This window comes from Brachycentrus maculatus, unplaced genomic scaffold (genome assembly GCF_059751285.1).
Source record: "Brachycentrus maculatus isolate JH-2025_06_01 unplaced genomic scaffold, ASM5975128v1 h1tg000061l, whole genome shotgun sequence".
In the NCBI taxonomy this organism is placed as follows: domain Eukaryota; kingdom Metazoa; phylum Arthropoda; class Insecta; order Trichoptera; family Brachycentridae; genus Brachycentrus; species Brachycentrus maculatus.
In genome coordinates, this window is record NW_028280815.1 from 306,227 (window position 1) to 327,500 (window position 21,274).

At 29.1% G+C, this 21,274-nt stretch overlaps 1 protein-coding gene across 2 annotated transcripts in view; it reads left to right on the forward strand.

Moving 5' to 3' along the window:
- The first annotated feature begins 7,574 nt into the window (after positions 1-7,574).
- Positions 7,575-21,274, forward strand: part of LOC148311513 (alpha-tocopherol transfer protein-like) — a 26,489-nt gene continuing 12,789 nt past the window's right edge. Inside the window, exon 1 of one of the 2 annotated variants that reach the window (XM_088256503.1) lies at positions 7,575-7,839. The gene's annotated coding sequence lies outside the window, so the exon portion shown is untranslated. Of the gene's footprint in view, positions 7,840-9,164; positions 9,248-21,274 lie in introns of those variants that run through there. The other variant, XM_088256501.1, reaches the window with a different exon arrangement.

Consider the following 21,274-nt stretch of genomic DNA (forward strand, 5'->3'; position numbering starts at 1 on the left):
AAAATGACATGTATCAGAGATGACCAGCTCCACAATTTCTTTACAGAAGGTGGTGCAAAGTATCACCCATGGTGCAAAGTATACCCACTTTACGGTATTATTAGATTAAAACCAATATTTTTAGCTTTTCCACTTTTTTTTTTATTTGACCAGCGACCGGGTTTCGTCGTTACCGACATCATCAACCAGTCTGATGATGTCGGTAACGACGAAACTCGGTCGCTGGTCAAATAAAAAAAAGTGGAAAAGCTAAAAATATTGGTTTTAATCTAATAATATATTAATAAATTAATGACACAAAAAATATTCTAAACGTAGAGAATAAAAATAATAAGTCAAATTTTAAGCTGCAAAAAATATTGTAAATCATGTTTTTTATAATTTTTAGATAAAAAAAGGAATAACCCGCAAAGCATCTATTTAGATGCTTGTCTGCAGGTAGGATAGTAAGGATAGGGAAGGTAAATGTGAAAAATACATCACAAACACCCAGACCAATTGGAAATAAATCTTGTTTCGCAGTCGAGCGTCTACCCAACTACGCCACGGCGGCTGCTAGTGTTTAATTTTTACATTTGAATCATCTCATTTCACAAAGTCAATTTCAAATCAATAAATAATATCAGAAACATCATGAGATATTCAATCTCCCATTCATTCAATACAATTCAACGCGCATTGACCGTAACAGTTTGGTACATAGTACCTGACTGACCTAGAAACTTATTAATGACTTTTTTCAACTAAGATTGTGCACGCTGTATCTATTGTCAATATAAAAGGTGCTAATTATGTAATAAAACAAGTGCCTAGGCAATAAGTCTTGACCCACAACAGTTTTTTCATTACTTCTGCAATAACAAAAGTGATTTGACCATTTCTTTTAGCGAAATTCATGGATGAATGGTGATGATGAATTTAGCGAATACAGAATGAACACCGCAGCAACAAGAAAACGCTTAGAGTGTCAGAAATTCAGACTCTAAGGAGCATATCTGGCAACAGGCAAGAGTCTGCGAGATAGAATAAGGAACACCAGGATAAGAGAAATATGAGAGATCGTAGATGTCGTTAGGTGGGGAAGGCAATGAAGGAGACGATGGTATGCGCATGTCGCTCACTCCTTTCAAGAACGTCATAAAACAAAAATTATCAATTTTCAGTTGTGCATATTTTCGGAATGATCAGAAAATGTACTATATCCCAGTAAAAGAGACATATTTTTAACTTAATATTTACCCGCTCCAGGGCGGAAAGTGTTGTTTTTGAATTTTGAAGAAAAAGTATTGTTTAATTATTTTTTGAAATATCATAAATATTTTTCAAATGCAGAAAAAACCTTCAGGTTTTACCTAAAAAGATATGTTACACAGCAAAAATTTCAATAAGTGGCTTGATTTATTTTTAATACATTGTGTTATATTTTTAAACTTTAAAAACGTTCTCCTGAAAAATCAAGTTTTTTGATTTATGACGTTCTTGAAAGGAGTGAGCGATGTGTGAAGAATGGAACCGTCCAGACTCCCCCACATTGCACTGCATGGCCAACTCCAAAGTAGATAACTACGGGATGGATTGACAACAGGGAATCGACCTCGCAGGATGCTAATCCCTCTTCAAAACAGGCCACAAGGCCCTACAAGGCACGAATATCCGCGAGAAGGTTCTTCGACTCTACGTATTCATGCGAACAATATTTTTCAAGCATGAACCTCATTGAAAGCAAACTGAGAAATCAACTTGTTGGTGAGAACCTGAAAACGTGTTAAAAATAATGACATATAAACCTGACTTAATACATGAAGGAAGGGTGATCAGCCTTCCGCTTCAGGTAATATTGAATAAATATTAGAGTGAAAAAATCACTTATATTTATTTGACCCTCCCTTGGGAATCGAATACGAGACTTCCAGAATGGTGGTCGAGCGTGCTAACCATTATACTACAGAGGCGAACAAAATTTTGTTAACAAGTTATAAACCTCCCTTCCTAACCTTTCCTTCATGTGTTAATGATCAAGATAACACTGCGTTTATATGATGCAGTGCCCTATGCACCATCGGGTGCGGATAAGGGTTTTAAAAAAAAGTTGTATTTTCGTGTTTAAAAAATAATATTTCGTTGAAAAAAAAAAGAGTTGTATGACGTACTCAAAGAACACAAAGTAACATTAAAATAGCAACAAAAAAGCGTTATGGTAAAAATGTTTGAATAAAATCAATAATTTAATTAATTTTGGTGTCGAAAGATCACGCTTTTACCTATTGGTTGTATAATAGATTTATTTATTATGTAAAATCGTATGAAGACGGCGGAATTCTATTAACCTCTCGGGTGATACCCATTCAAAATATCACAATGCTTCATTACTTATGTGCGAATGTATACAATATGTCATGACGCACATCATTCGAAAATAATGTAAATATTAACCCTACACAGGTAAATGGTTTGACTGTAAATGACAATGCAATGTTCGGTTCCATGCCAGGCCCGAAACAAGCTCTTTCCAAAGTATTTTGTTAATGTCCAAATTTGTGTTCACAAATCTGGGTTTTATCCACATTTTTAATTTTTTTTTTATATTTATTTATTGAATATATAAATAATTTTAATTAATTTTCTAGACATTTCTACTTTCGAAACAAGCTCTTTCCAAAGTATTTTGTTAATGTCCAAATTTCTGTTCACAAATCGGGGTTTTATCCACATTTTTATTTTTTTATAATTAATTATTGAATACATAAATAATTTTAATTAATTTTGTAGACATTTCTACTTTCACAGTCTTAAAATTAATAATGCCGTTCTCTCAAATAAAGTGAATAAGCTCTTGTGCTTGGAGAGGGACTTACACATATTATTTTTGTTTGTTAGTAGTATAATTTGTTTATTAATTTTTTTTTAATTGACATCTCAGCATAGACGATACAAGAATTTGATAATCTGGGTATTAAAGGGACTTACGGCCGTCATAGGCTAGTTTAAGTGATAATTTTACACACGTGAAATATTTAGCAATTCTACCCATGATTGACAACCACTTTACTCAAAATTTTAAAACTTCTAGATATATTGATCGAATTCGAAGCATACTAGTGAATCTACAGTTATTTTACATCTAGTTGTTATGTTAACTAAATATAAATCAGAGATAAACTAAAATATGAAATAAATAAAATAAATATGCATAAATATGTATAGTATATTTACGTATAAAGTTAAATAAATATGAACATAAATAAAATTAAATATTAAAAATATGAATATAAATAAATTTAGTCTTTAAATTCACTAGAATTTCACTTCAGACATTTATGGTAAGGTGAGAGAAGATTTTTATTAAGCAGAAACTATTTTATTTGTAAGTGTTGTGTGTAAACTTCAGTCTTAATCGAGGTATAATGTAACGAAATATCTCAAAAAAGTCAAGGCATTAAAAGGTTATGACCTGTAATCGGCTGGGCGAAATGATCACTTTTATACTTACATGCTTTCGTGAAACTATAATCTAGCTTACTTAACTTTTAAATATTTATTTAAACACTGTAGACAATATTTTTTAAAAGGTAATTTTTTAATGAATTTCGGTACCTACATAAAATATTTTAAAAAATAGTCTATGAAAAATTAGGTGTTAATTAATAATGATATTTAAAGGCGTCTTTTAAGAATCATACATATGTTTCATAAAGGTTTTTGTTAGTTAAAAATTACCATTTTCAAACTTAGATGTCCCCGACGAAATAACACACGATAAATCTTTTCAAATTAAGCTAAAATAAAACGTGAATGTTGCACAGTGCATAAAGTGACCACTTAAACCAACTAATGACTTGTCTTGGGTCATATAAATGCCTAGACTTCCATCTCTTCTTCATCTTTGTTTTAGATATCAATTAAAAATCTAGACCAAAATAACTCCTAAGTGGAGTAAATCCGTCAGTGAAAAGAATTTGGTCACAATCAAATCATTATTTCAGCAGTTTCTCTAAAAATTGTTGATTTGCAAATATCATAACACGGGTTTTTTTAGTAAAACAATGAAGAAATATTACATAATGGCAACCAAATAAATTTTATTTATGAAGTAGGTTCATTTGAGAGAAATAATATTGCCAATGCATTATTTATAATTCAAGGTTTTAAAATTTGCTGACACTTCTTAGTAGCCGTGAATACAAATGTATAAAAAAAACACATCATAGACTCATTAAGGCTCACCTTAGTTAAATCGTAACTTAAATTTCTTCAAACCCAGGTAACATTTGACGTATGTAATTGAATTTTGTTCGTAAAACACCATTTTTGTATTATTTCGAGAAATAAAAATACTTTGTGTTTTGATCCACTCACATTTTTATTAACCAACCAGTTTCGGCAACAACCTGTTGCCCTCTTCAGGGTTTAATTTATAAATTTTATAAATTTATAAATTTTATAAATTTAATTTATAAATTAAACCCTGAAGAGGGCAACAGGTTGTTGCCGAAACTAGTTGGTTAATAAAAATGTGAGTGGATCAAAACACAAAGTATTTTTATTTCTCGAAATAATATATCAATATGATCCACAAAGTTAATGCCTTCAATATTCAAAACACCATTTTTGTATTGAAAATAAATAAATAAATAAATAAACACCCATATGGATTTAAAAGGAAAGACTTATTGAAAGGTTAAAAAAAGTTTATAAATATCAAAATATTTTTTCAGTATATATTTAAAAAAACAAAAATCCAATGTAAAAATATGTATTACAAACTAAAATAAAATCGGGCGTGTAGTGTCGTCCGCCCCTTAGCGCACCCGGACGCTTTATAAATTATTATTATTGCGAGTAAGGCGTTAATATATAGATAGATGTTCCTTCTCACTGTTACTTTTTATGATTTTACAAAACAACATTTATACAAAAATATATTTTTTGAAAGAGAGAAAGAGGACAAATGAATCACAATGGGAATATTTTAAAAAATTGATTTGAATTTAAATTTAGTTGGTTACTTATTATGGGTAAGTCTTTATTGATTGCTAGATTATATAAACAATGACCAATTTTATTTACATGTAATAATATTCCCATTATGATTCATTTATCTTCTTCCTCTCTTTATTTTATTTTTTTTTGTATGAATATCAGACCGAAATTTTATTTTATTTTAATGACATGATGATGGAATGATCATTCCGAAACCGGTAGTCACGAACTAGTGTTTATTAAAGTGGCATTACACAAAGTGAACGATGGATGGTAAGTATAGTGTTATATTAACATACCAAAGTTAACAATGCTTTTAATATACAAAATATAATTATATCTTTAAAATCCCCATTCGGGTAGGTACCACCTGTATTTGGCTTAAATGGCCCGACATAAAAAAATACGTCTTGAAAAAAAATACGACTTTAACAAAGTTGAAGTGAAGTTAACAATGCTTTTAATATACAAAATATTATTATATAATTTTTAAAATCCCCATTCGGGTAGGTACCACCTTTATTTGACTAAAATGGCGCGACATAAATTATCTTGAAAAAAATTATGACTTTGAACCGAAAAATAAACTACATGCGAAGGGGTAAATTGAGAATAAGGCATGATGAAATGTAGGGAAAACAATCGTACATCGGATGCGGTATTCCTGCGGAGCAAGCTAGACTTTTCGTGACGTCAGAGGCGTTAGCCAACTAACTTGGTGTAGATTATTATTATTATTGCAGGACACACCTTCTCGTTGAGAAATTAGTAAATAGAGGAAACGCGTAACGTAAACAAACACATATCGTTAGAAAACATTAAACCTTAATTGTTTAAATACAGAGTAAGAATAGTTAATACCTAGTGGTGACAACTACTTGTCAAGATAATCGATAAACTCGTTTATTATATACTATATACCCCGACGTATAGTTCAAATAAACAAGCTATTTACTAACCGGTGAAATCATTCGCTATTCATAAGATTTGAATAGACCTGTAATTGAAATGATTCAATTAACAACGTAAGTCAATAGACTTGTAATTATTTTAATTTAAATAACAAATGATAATAATTATTAGCATAAAACGGTCAGGGAAACTGATCCATTTCGTGGTAAAAAAAAGAACCTTTAATTTATTTAACGCTTTGAACGCGTTAAGCAAAAAATAAAAGTTAACTATTTATTTTTCATAACATATTACGTACATAAGTCATATTTTGTTTATAATATTCCCGATGAATAATTTCAATTTCTCATTTTTGGACATGGGAATAAGGTTAATTAAGGATTGATTTAAAAAATGCAAGATTTTCATAAAAAATAAAGTATTCAATAAAATAAAATTTTATCAATCAATAAAATTTCCTTTTATTTGTTTCAGCCATGTCCAATGCTTGTAAAATCCATGGACCATAGTCGATTTACGCCTCCAAAGGGTTAAACTTATAAATAATAAAAATAAATATTAAGTTATTTTAAATATGTATATATATATATATATATATATATATATATATATATATATATATATATATATATATATATATATATATATATATATATATATATATATATATATATATATATATTTATATATATATATATATATATATATATATATATATATATATATATATATATATATATATATATATACATATATATACATATATATATATATATATATATATATATATATATATATATATATATATATATATATATATATATATATATATATATATATATATATATATATATATATATATATATATATATATATATATGAAAATTTATACATATTTATGTATATCTGCATTTATTTGTAGTACTATTCTGTTTTTATGAATATTATTTACCATTGACATTCAATATGCGTATTTTGTAAACATATGTATGTTGAAAAAATCCATGTTAATTTGCTCCCTTTAGAGTTCTATTGCCTATCTCAGATCTCCTGGGTTCGATTCCCAGGGGGTCAATATAATATAATATTTTTTTTTACTTAAATATTTATTTAATTTTTTTTTTCCTTGCACTGGACCTGGAGTGCAGGATTGATCAACTTGTCTTTGAAAAATTCAAATTGACATTATATCAATTTTAAGCAGTGCCCAATGCACCATCGGGTGCGGATAAGGATCAGTAGTAGTATTATTATACACCAATTTGCAGATTTTATTTTATTTCATTACATTGCAGGTTTTATTTAAAAAAATAAATAAAACTAACAAGGCCGTGATATAATAAAAACTCTGTTGGATAAAATTATTACTATGATATGCAATAAAATTAACAAAATCACTCATATTACACGTATTTGATAATCAAAAATTTTTGTGTTAAAGTACTTACCGATAACATTCCTTAGAACCTAGTGAAGTAGTTTGAGAAATATTCAATAGATGGCAATCCCCACGCAATTCATAATGGCAACTCCGGCTTGTCGCCGTCACTTCTGCAGAATGTCATTATAAATCTCTAAAAAGTTTACCCACATAAACTAAATAATGCGAGCCTTTTTAATAAGTGCGTCTTTTACTTTACGTATTCAAGAAAATATGTTCGTCATTTTGCGCAAACGTACGCGCCACACGCAACAAATTTTCTTTGACAGCTCGCACGACCTATCCCAATATTTTTGAAGTATTGATCTGTCATAACCTAAAAACCGCTTTAAATCGAGAATGTACAATTTATATGAGTGTTTTCGCGAAAAAATGGAGAAACAACGGAGTCAATGAGCATGTCTCAATTTGGCGAATATTTTTTAACGTAAATACGCGTCAAAGTGAAAATCGACCGCATTTACAATGGCAATAAGCGATGAGAGGTCACTACAAATATTTTAACGGTAAGCGTACTGTTTTATTTTACTTTGATTGTTCAAGTAATTTAATGTATTTTTATAATTTTTTTCGTTTCATAGTTGTTTTTATAATAAATACAACTCACAAATCACAACTCTTTTTGATCACAGATGTCGCTAGTTCTCCCTCCTCCGAAAAGATTTTAAGAACTACAATAATTAAAAGCGAGTTAGTGAATAAAAAAATATTATTTATAATACATTTTATGGTTGAAACATATGCTTTGATGTTCTATTTATATATTTTCATTTTTATTACAGTAATATTACATGTTTTTTGCATGTATTTCGTGGTACTTAGGTGCATATGCATATTTTAGCTGACGCTGTACATCTTTAAAAAAGAGACTGTCTTCTTTGCTTGGAGAGGGAAAACTTACAATGTTACAGTCTAAATTTTAGTTACGAGTCCTAAAGTTATATAATTTTACATAGATATAATATAAACATAAATATATGCATATACGTACACACACATATGAATGTAAGTATATAGTTTATTTTATTTTATTTTAAATATACATAAGTATATCGCTCACTTCTTTCAGCAACGTAACAACGTTTAAAAGGTATTGTTTAACTTTTTTTTTAATATACTAAATATTTTTCAAATGGAGAAAAAACCTTCAGGTTTTACCTAAAAAGATCTGTTGCATAGTACAAAGTTCAATAAGTGGCTTGATATTTATTTTTAATACATTGTATTATATTTTTAAACTTTAAAAACGTTCTCCTGAAAAATCAAGTTTTTTGATTTATGACATTCTTGAAAGGAGTGAGCGATATGATGAAATTGAATGATGCACGCATATTTTACAGTTAAATCTTTGGTCAGTAATTTATATTTTTCAATTTTGGTTTAGTTAGCACCTTTCAATCTGTTTTTTTTTCATAAGAAGATAATAATTTTTCGTTTATATGTTCGGTTATTTTTTGTGTATATCCGTAAACAGTGGCGTGCACAGAGTTTTTAATCAGGGTGTGCAGTAGGGTTGGGTAAGGAAAAGGTATATTACGCAAACCAAACAGCTAGTGAATAATAAATACGTAAAAAAAAAATAATTTAAAACATAGGTAAATTTATTATGTCCGTTACTGTACCTCCGAATATTATTTATGTATTATTCGCTGTCAAGAGATAGATAGAGTATGTTAAAACATTCAATCAGCAAAAGGCACGTAATAAAAAAAGGGAATCAAAATCTATATTCGATGTCTGAGTGATTTGTAAAGGAAGGACTTTTTTCCTCGTGGGAAAGTTTTAATCGATGCAATATTGGTTATTCATTGGATTTGTTACGAATTTTCTCAGTCGCTGTTAGAACCTTATCGAGCTAGCAGTTTGAAGTGGGTTTGATTTAATTTCTTTATCGCGGGCAATGTACTGATTGCAGTAAGTAATTTGTTTTTATTTTAATTTTAATTTTAATTGTAAGTATTTTAGATTTAACACCTGCATATGTATTTATTTTGACAAATTTTCGTCGCACAACTGACTCATTGTCGTAACTAACGTTTTTTGCAAAAAAGAAATAGTTATGAAAATTTCGGCAACTGAGAAATAAATGGCATGTGAAAGAAGATGTCATTTGAGTAGTTTGGTTGTAAATCATGGGTGAAATGGTGAATGTTACACTTGTTTCAAATGATCACTTAAACCAGCCCATGACAGGTGGTAAGCCCTGTAAATACCCAACTTCTGTATTCTTCTTCGTCATGTTTAGATATCAATATATAATTCAGCCTTCCTTTGCCAGTTCCATGTTTCGCTTATAGATAAATCAGTGTCGGTTTCAACACTCTGTTACGAACTGCCGGTTTGGCTTCCACGGACATATTTGTATTTGCAATAACTTTGTTCAAAGTACCATTTATTCTATTCTATTCCCTGCATTCACTCTTCTCTCACTATCCTCATCCACTTTTCCATCCATTGAGAACATGAAATAAAATACAAAACTCTCTTCCAATAAAATACAAAAAAAATGTAAATATGTATTTAGTATTTTGATTTTAGTCAAATAATTCATATATTTTTTTAAAATAATTTAATGACGCAGATGAATTTAAATTTTTTATACACATATGCTTTAAATGAAGGTTTTTTTTAAAACTTAGTTTTTATTACACATTTAAATATTTATATATAATCACTAGGTTGGATGATGCCATTACAACAGAGTACGAACCTTATATGTACAAAAGTGACCTTTAAATTTTATACAGTAGCGAGCAGTAAATTTTTTCTAGTCAGAAATAGATTTTTGTCACGATGTTGGTTTATGAGCTAATAAATTAATATGAAAAATCACAAGACTATCGATAACATTCTTATTGAAATCTGTAGAGAACTAAGGGAGATATTAAGGTTTAAACTTTAGATATTTGAATAAAACGAAAAACGACCGTTCGCATACGTCATCGAATTTCCGTCATCGGACGTTTTATGACGTCATATGGTTTATTGTCTATGGTTATAGAGCTGTAATAGTAGTAGTGTGGATTATTTGTTTACCACTACACTACCATTTATGCTACACATATATGAGGGGGGGGGTGGACCATAGACATCAACAAATATAGCCGCTAATAATCTAGCAATGTTACCAATATTAAAATAAGTCCATCGTTTATGTGACGTCATTCATTACCAACTTACGGAAACAACGTATTTACGAAGGCGAATTTTCCACAAGAAAATGATGACTGAAAATATTAATTATATCGGCTGTTATAAACGCAAAACGAGTCTTATACAATCCTTTATAAGTTGAGTATGTTAAATTAGATATTCCTGCCGTCTGATAATGACCCATTATTAGTTTTTTTTTACATAATATTTTTTTATTTTTGTGATTTCTTGATAGCTTTTCAGTCCAAATTATAAACCTACACTTCTCAAAGATGATTTACCAAAAAAAACTGGTTATTTAGTAACCAACTTTTTTTCCTAATTTTATAGACTTTTTTAGACTTTCCAATTTTTTACGCAAAATTGAAAAGTGCTCATATAATTTTAAAAAGAACCAGTTAAGAAACCTTGTTCTTGAATCACTAGAACTTTACTAGAGACATCTATTGGTGGGATGAAAATGAAGCTTTTTACTGAGCAGAAACTCTTATATTAGTATGTGAAGTCCAAATCCTGGATTCATCCCACCACCAGTTGTAATGTGCATATATGGTTCTTTGGCTAGTAAGTTTGCCGACCACTGGTCCAATCCAACGTTGATTTGCACGTTTTTATCAATGTACTCGTACTAAATGGCGGCTCAATTACTGATTACCGTTTAATCATATAATCAATAAATTATCAACAGTATATACCCCTTTTCATGAAAAAAATGTACAGAAATATGTATAAACCATTTGAAGGTATTTCGATCACACGCGGTTTCTCCATATTTGCATATTGAGACACTCCTCCTTTATTCCTCTCCTCTCCTTTCCTTCTCCTTCCTGCTAAATCTATTATTTTATATTTTACCCTTTTTTTAAATCTCCAAATGTTTTTTAATAGTTTTATGACATACATGTGGAATTGTTTGATTGGCTTTTTTTTAACGTAACTATTTTTTTTAATGAAATGTATTGTTTATCATTGTTAATGTAACTATCGTTTATTATATCATTTTTTTATATGTAAGCTGTACAATTCCCGAATAAATCAAATAAAATAATATCGGGCACTCGTTTCAACAACGTCTTATATCAAAAAGAAAATTTCAGGAGATCGTTTTTAAAGTTAAAAAATATAATGAAATGTATTTAAAGTAAATATCAAACCACTTATTAAACTTTTTACTGTGCAACAAATCTTTTTAGGTAAAACCTGAATGTTTTTTCTCCATTTGAAAAATATTTGGTTTATTTAAAAAATAAGTAAACAATACTTTTTCTTCAAAATGCAAAAACAACACTTTTTGCCCTGTAGCGGGTAAATATTAAGTTAAAAATATGCCGCTTTTACTGGGATATAGAACATTTTTTGGGCATTCCGAAAACATGCACAGCTGAAAATTGACGTTTTTGAAAGGAGTGAGCGATATGTGTATTGCTTTGCTTGTCTTACATTTAGAAATTTACCAACATCTTTGATTTACAACGTTTTGAGTGTGTCCAAAAACTTGTTCAGATCTCTGGATTATCTCCAATTATAGGAGTAAGTGTTTATGTTATTTTTTAACATCTCATACTTTGTTGAGATGTCTAAAAATAATATAAATAATATCTCCTATAATTGGAGATAATCCAGATTTGTGAACAGGTATTTGGAAAAACTCAAAATATTGTTAATAAATTAACTGGTCAAATTATAAGCTTAAAGAATAATATTTAAATGATATTTGCTAGCGTTTCTCATGTATGTGATTATAATCCAGGATTCTGACCTTACATACAAATTAAAGAGTTTCTTCTCAATAAAAAAGCTTTTTTCATCTCATCATAGATGTCTCTAGTGTCTGTAGTGTTTCAAGCACAATGTTTCGAAGTTGAATTGTATATGTAGAAGTTCCGAGAATTCGAATAGTGTGCTTGTCAATCATGGGTACAGTTGGTGAATGTTACATGTGTGTTAAGTGATCACTTATACCAGCCTATGACGGTCGTAAGCCCTGTTAATGCCCAGACTTCCATATTCTTCTTCGTCTTTGTCGAGAAGTAAAAAAAAAATTGGTCAACATTGAAAAAACAAAAATATCGCCACCCTCAAATCTGAAAAGATCGCTAACGTACTCGTAAATGTGGCTTATTATATCATATTTTGATAGATATCGTAGAACTTGGTTTAGCTGATCGTGTACCCTTGAAATGTCCTACGGTAGCAGTTCTCAAAGTGTGTTTCGCAGAACCCTTAAGGTACCTACAGATACACATGCTACCAATTAAGCATGCTTAAAACGAGCACGCTCTCTAGCTGTATTAATTTCCTTTGAAATAAGCAAGCTCGTTTTGAGGCGCGATAATCGATAACACGGTACTTAATTTACTTTAAACCCGGGTAACATTTAAGAAGTAACATATTGAATTTTCACATTTATTCAACGAATTTCAATTTAAGGTTGAATCAATCAATACAATGTTATCCTATTTTGTATTGTATTTTTCGAATCAGTAGTTTAAAATGGTTTATTTCGATTTTCGTATAATGTTCGTTAAATGACCGTAATTAAATAATGGATATAAATCCAGGTTTTTCTTGTTTTAGGCTTCCGTAAAATATTGAGTGTTTCAATGAGGTTCCGTCGCCAAAAAGTTTGAGAACCTTTTTTATAAAGACATTATCTGTTTTATGTACTTATTTGTATAATATATGTAATATATAATACATTATTATGATAATAATACATTATCCTCTTAATGATATCATTTTAATCTCTGAATTTGATGACACTCGTTTTATCCGTAATGATTTTTAACAATATGTATTATATATATATATATATATATATATATATATATATATATATATATATATATATATATATATATATATATATATATATATATATATATATATATATATATATATATATATAAAAATATATATCCGCCTCCGTGGTGTAATGGTTAGCATGCTTAGTTACCGTGCTAGCGGTCTCGGATTCGATTCCCAGGGGGAAGTGAAAATAAATAAGTATTTGTTTTTACAGTGTAATATTTATTTAATATCACCTCGCCTTCATGTAAGTAATGATCAGAATAACACTGTGTAAATACAATCCAGTGCCCTATGCACCATTGGGTGCGGATATATAAATATATTAAAATGTTTGAAATTTTATTTTTATTTTTACAAAATACATATTTAAATATACAAAATAGTTGGTAAATATACAAAATATTGAAAATATAACGTTTCTACCTCTCTAAAAAAGTAGATACTTGTGTTTAGAGAGGGAAAATATGATATTTGAAATTATGAACATATCGTAGCCATACAGGAGAAAGTGACCAAGTGCATTTTTTACAAAAACATGATCATTGACTATTTGATATCTTAGTGGCTTAATAGTGTCCTGAAAAATTCCAAAGGATTTTAAACTTGGATGTATAATATACTTCCAAGTTTAAAATCCTATGGGATAATTGACTAGTCAAAAATTACTAACTGCATTGATGTTTATTTTCTTGCCAAGCAAAGGCGACTTGAATTTTTTTCCTGAGCATTTTACGTTTTGTTAGTTGGTCACTTTCTCCTGTACGACTACGATATGAATATGATATTTGAAATTAAAAATGCTTGGAACTATGTTTTGTGTCTAATTCCATATTTATTGTTCACTCTTGGGACCATCAACCCTATATTTTGGGTGAAGCTGGTATCATAGTTGTGTACTACAGGATTTTTATACTTTTTACTAGTTTGTTGCTTAAGTATAATATCCATCCACAAAACTCCACGTACTGAAAGTGACTCGATGTTATTATGTACCAATTTTTTTCTATACCTTTGATTATGCTTATAACCAGGTACAATTTTTTATTAGGTCATTCGATATCATTATGAATTCAACAGGAATATATTTCACAATGTAATTTTGTATAATACATATTGTATTGTGAAATATGTACAATCAAGTATTATTTTAACCAAACAATGGAGTCTCTCATAATTCTGAATGTTGATAGAAACCATATTTTAAAATATTTTTAAACCATAATAAAATCTTTTTCTTGAATGTTTTTGCAGACTCTTAGTGGCAAATTATTTAAAACTTTACAAATTAAAACTAAAATATTGCTTCTAACCATTTTTATTTTTTGCTCTTTTCTCCAACCGGTTTTGACAAGTATCTTGTCATCTTCAGGGATGGATACGTACTAAACTAATAAATGTGTATAAGTTTAGTACATACCCAGTTATTTTTATTGACAATATTTTGAATTAATAAATATAAAATTATCAATAAAAATAACGGGTCAAATAATGGTAAAAGCTGCATAAAAAATGAAAATCGTGTTTTCAGGTGTTTCCCAGTATGTAAAAATAATCTGGGGTTGGAATCTTGCAAACAACCAAATAAAGAGGGTCTGCTGTTGTGAAATCATATATGCTGTGTCATAAGATTAATGATATATCTAGGAGTTCCAAAATTTTGAGTAGTGTGGCCGTCATTCATGGGTAGAATGGTGAATGTTTAACGTCATCACTTAACCAGCCTATGACAGGTCTTAAGCCCTTGACTTCCATATCCTTCTTCACGTATGTTGAGATATCAACAAACAAACAAAAAACAATATTTTAGTTTTGTTTTATTTCATGAGAAAATCGATTTACTATAAAAATAAATATTGTTTTTTTTTACTAATTTTAGCAACATTAATTTAAATCAACAACATCATTCATTGCATTAATTGATATTTCAGATACTCTGGTAATATGTTTTCCATTTTTTAAATGTTGGATTTTTTCCTTCACTTTAATTTTGATCCAACAATTTTAAAATCAGATTGATAAAAAACAAAATTGGATCATAAATTTTGCGCCGCCCTAAATTTGTTTGTATTCTGCAGCTATCTTGTTTACAAATGTCAAATTTGATTGACGTAGGACGCCATTTGCATAAATTATAACATTTTCCAATAGGGTGATTAATTTTGCGCCACCCGGTACATAATACATACTATGAAAAACCTTTAAACTGTAAATTATTTTTGTATCTCCTGTATGTTATGTTTATAATCTAATAATTAAGAAAAAAATATTATTAAAAAATAAAAATAATAATATAAAAATTGTATTAACATGCTAGTATTCGGCTCAACACAGGCCATGCCTAAAGAACCGTAATACGTATAATAAATGTACATATGAAATGAACATGTATATTGATTGTATCTATGTACTATGAAAATAAATAAATAAATAAAATAAAAAAATTAAAAATATACATATCGCTCACTCGTTTCAAGAACGTCATAAATCAAAAACCGTCAATTTTCACTTGTGCATGTTTTCGGAATGTCCAGAAAATGTACTATATCCCAGCAAAAGTGGCATATTTTTAACTTAATATTTACCCGCTACAAGGCAGAAGGTGTCGTTTTTGCATTTTGAGGAAAATGTATTGTTTAATTATTTTTTTAAATGTACTAAATATTTTTCAAATGGAGAAAAAACATTCAGGTTTTACCTAAAAGGATCTGTTGCACAGTAAAAATTTCAATCTGTCGCTTGATATTTATTTTTAATTCATTCTATTATATTTTTAAACTTGAAAAACCATCTCCTGAAAAATCAAGTTTTTTGATAATTGTTGAAAGTAGTGAGCGATATGTGCAAATATTGTACATAAATTCTTCATATAAGAAAACGAATAAATATTTTAGACATGGATATGCCATACCATAACCGCTCTGTTGACCCAGAATATATGCATGTAACTGGCCTTTTATATTTGCTAAGCAAACAGGTCCTATGTGTTCATACCATAGGTTATTCCGACAACCTTTTCTCACATAAATAACACCTTCACCCATGGAAATTTTAACCTGTTTACCAACAATTTAGGTTTTTCGTGAACTGGCCCGCTAACTCAAATAAATATCAAGGTTTATCTAGTAAATAAATATCTTGTTTACAACGTTTTGTTCAAAATGTTGTAAATAAATTAACTGGTCAAGTTATAAGCTAAAAAATTAATAGGATATTTTCTAGCGTTTCTCATGTATGTGAATATAATCCAGGATTCGGACCTCACATATTAATGAAAGAGTTTCTGCTCCATAAAAAATGCTTCTTTCATCTTACCATAGATGTCTCTCGTGAAATCCTAGTGAATTCAAGCAATATGTTTCAAATTTGAAACGAAAACGTAAACATTCACGTTGCAATTCAGTTTGTAATCACCTGTTGATGAGAACATCGGTAGTTCTCGAAACTAGTAGTGTATACATCAAAGCTATACTTTCACACGTCTTTCGACTCCAGTTTTTTTTAAGAATGTATACTTTATATTTTTTTGTTTTTTAGAAAATAAAAGACGATCTCTTTTTGCTCGCTATATCCGAGAAGTTGCTCGTTATAACCGTGAATAATGTATGGAAAAAACCATAAACCATAATGCCAACTAAATTTTTCTCGTTATATCCGAGGTCTCGCTATATCCGTGCTCGTAATAACCAAGTTCGACTGCATATAGAAAAAATATTTTTATATTTTTCTAAATCCTTACATTTCAACAACTCTGTTCATTTCAAAACCATATAATAATTTCGAAGAAAAACTTATTCTTTTAATGCGAAAACTGTGTTTTAAAAAAAAATCAGTTACGTAAAATGTGAGTTAAGAGAAAATTAGGTCGCGACTTATCGAAAACTGGGCCTTGATAAATTCAAAACTGGTCTTAATTTTTATACTTTATTTAACATGTTATTAATTGTTAATCAGTAAATATTATATCGTTATTTTAAGTTTCCCATAAAACCATAACCAGTGCTTTTTTTTAAGCCATCACTCGTTTACGAGCGATTTTGATACTAAATAAAATTAGTTACATCATAGTTTTTGCTGCATTACACAATGTGATCTATGAAGTTCGTATAGAATGTACACTGGGTACAATCGGCAAGAGGATCCATGTAAGAGTACTTTCAGATTCAAAACTTGTGTTTCAGTGTTGTTTGCTTGATCATTTTGGTATTTTATTTAGAAAAACAGGAAAAATTCACATAGAGCAAGCTAGGCAATTTTTATTATTTTTTTATATAATTTTTGTTTACATAATACGCTCTCTTAACTGACCCTGGGTCGGATAACGAAAAAACCGGTTAAAGAGAAGCTAGTGAAAAACACATTTAAAAAAACTTTCAAGTTTTTTTTTAAAACACTAGGTAAACTGAACTTTTATTTTTATTAGAAACTCGCATAAAAAAATGTCCAGTCCAAAAGAGAAGAAATATTTCTCGAATTAATTTTGCAAGTGTGCCGAAATCGAACCTATTATTCCAGTTTGCCTGTCAAGCGTATCATTTTAGTTCGCAAAGTAGGTGACTCTATTTGTGACTAAATAAATTGTCTTCATTACTCCAAATTTTCTTCGCAAATTGAAACATTTTTCATCGAAATTTTTATTCGTAATCCGAGTTATTAGTACAGTAGACGCTCTCATAACCGGCCTCTTATGAGAGCGTCTACTGTGTGCCAAAATGTGTGGTTTTTCCTGTGTATATTTTTTACAGTTTGTGAAATGTTAATTTTTAATTTTGAGCTTCTAATACAGAATATAAGTACTGTTTTCTTAGTGTTTTGAAATAATTTTGTTTTTTTTTCTTCCTTTCGAAAGTGTTTTTCACTACCTTCTCTTTAACCGGCCATTTTTCGCCATCCGGCCCTGAGTTGGTCACGTCAAGGCCGGTTAAAAGAGCCTCTACTGTATCTAATGTCTCTTCGACCCAAGATTCCGCTGTACATGTGGAGGAATGTCCCCGAAAACGAACGGCGATCGAAGCCCAGTTTTGTGTGTGAATCCGATCTAACGTATGTACATACAAACCAAATCACGTGTCTTGCAATTTCTATGTGTTGATGTGAAAGTTAGCGCAATATGATATAACAAACATTCTTTCTTATGTATGGTATAAAGATACTTACCTGTTTTTTCAATCATTGTTCGTGATAAAAAAAATAATTATGAAATCGTTTTATTCTGCAGTCAGTTTTTGGTAAAATCTATACAGTGCAAATGATGCGGAGTGCATCGAAACAGGTGTCGCAATAGATTTTAAGAAATAGTGGTATTTACTTAGTAAAATTTTAATCTAAAATCTTTTTGTATTATTTATTGATTTGACATTTACTTTCTGGAATAACATGAATTAAATATAAAAATAAAACACTTGTATCGGACCATTATTTGAGTTTTTCAATATATGTAAATACGACTAGTTTCGAGAACTACAGATGTTCTCATCAACAGGTGATAAACATCAGTTTGTATTTTTATGTTGGTACTTAATATTGATGATTATTCTAGTCGAATTATAATATTATTTTATATAATTAATTAATATAAAATATTATTTTGATCGGTGACCCTTAAAAGTGAGTTTACACCAATTTTTTTGTTTTTAATAAATTTCATAAATTTGCGAATTTAAGTATACAAATTTATAGGTATGTATATACCAAATACACACACAGATTTATATATTTAAATATATATATATATATATATATATATATATATATATATATATATATATATATATATATATATATATATATATATATATATATATATATATATATTTATATATATATATATATATGTATATATATATATATATATATTTATATATATATATATATATATATATATATATATATATATATATATATATATATATATATATATATATATATATATATATATATATATATATATATATATATATATATATATATATATATATATATATATATATATATATATATATATATATATATATATATATATATATATATATATATATATATATATATATATATATATATATATATATATATATATATATATATATATATATATTATACGTAGCAACATTACCATTGTTTGTATTGATGATATGGTTTTTAGGAGCAGAGAAAGACCAAGGTAAGCTTGGCACGATCTAGTGTTTCCAGCTCTTGAAAGTGGTTAGGTTAGGAGTCAGAATAATCAGCGGGTATGTATGAGGAGATGCGTGAATGTGGAAGGGGCGAAGATTACTTGCAAAGTCAGAGTGGTGTGGCGTTCTGTTCTTTCTGCCTACCCCTGCGGAAGCGGCGTGATGGTTGGTTAGTCTTATATTTGTGGATAAATATGTAAAAATTATGCAAATAGGATTTATATACACTTTGTGTTTAATTTTGGCAATGAATCAACTTTTTGGCGGCCACTGTACTTAAAAAAGTGATTTCCTATTCGAGTTCTAAGCAAAACGTAATAGTTTATTGCCAAATACAACCATCAAAACATTTAATCAAATTAGAGCCTTGGTGTTAATTGTTCCTCTAAATTACTTTATATTTTCGCGTTACCTTTACACAGTGTCACAAGTTTTCTTTACTTCGCAAATATCCGCTTTTTAAATAATGTATTTTGATATACAGCAAAACCTCGATATAACGAACCTCTATTTAACCTTTCCAGGAGTACAATAATTGATGTCTGACTTTCTCTGGGGAGTGGGTTTTTTATATTTTTTTTAATAAAATCTTTGTATTATGAAGATATTATTATGTAAAAATAATTTAAAACATAACTAAATTAAATTAAATAAAACTCACCATCTGAAGGTTTTTTTTTAAGACAGTTAAATACAAATATCCACAGATGTCATTACCATACAAATTACATCATACCAACTGACATATAGACTTCGACGTTCATTAACGTCGATACTCCTTTGACGAAAATTCACACCGGCGTTCATTTACGTCCATACTCTCCCGTCAAGGTTGACGAACTTCGGATGAAATGGACAAAAATCCGGTCAAATGTGAAAAAAATAAGCGTCCTTTTAATATTATACATGCTTAAATTCAAGTGTCGCCGCGTGTAAACAATTTTTAGTAGCAATGATAATCACAAATTATGTCTCAAAACTGCAAAAATGCAAACAAAACTTGATTCCTTTTTCAAAGCAGGATTACCGAAAGCAAGCCCGTCGATATCAAACAGCAACGTCACTTCACGACGAGTGTCCGAAGACAATAAGTAGAATTTTGTTAGTGTTTTGTATTGTTTATTTATATCTAAATACTAATCCCTTTCACTGCCTGCACTGGGGTGCTTCTAAAAAAATTGGTGACGGATTTACAAACTTGTATTTATTTAGATTGGGAGTGACAGGTATATTGAAAGCTTTTAAACGTAAATTCACAGTAAAATCGGGATACAATTTTATATTGTTTCACATTTTCAATAAATTTCGCAACTTATTTTTTTTTTAAATTGCAGATCTGTTAGGAAGCCTAGATGGTTCTGTATCAGATCTTAGCATGCGGTGGAACAGCTTTCAATATATATCTAAATACAGTGTTTTCTTTTTTTAAAGTTTTTTTAAAAATTTATTTTAAACCTTTTTTTAAATTACGGACTCTCGGCTTTATCTCTCCCCAATTTGTCCGTTATATCGAAGTTTTACTGTACTATGAATCATTGAGTGTTTATCCAATATCCAATACAACATTTTTGAGCGTTTCCAAATACCTGTTCTCAAATCTGATATCGCATATCTTCTCCTTAATTCCGCCGTTAGGGTGTTTGTCCACTACACGGAATTACACGGAATATTACCGTCAGGCACGTCAGTTAGCGTTTAAAAACGACGATTGGCATGTGCTTTTGTCCATTTTTTTTCGGATCGGTGCTCTTGATCGGTGCGTGAACACGTTGCGCGTAAATTCGATCACGCTAAACTGTCGTAGTCG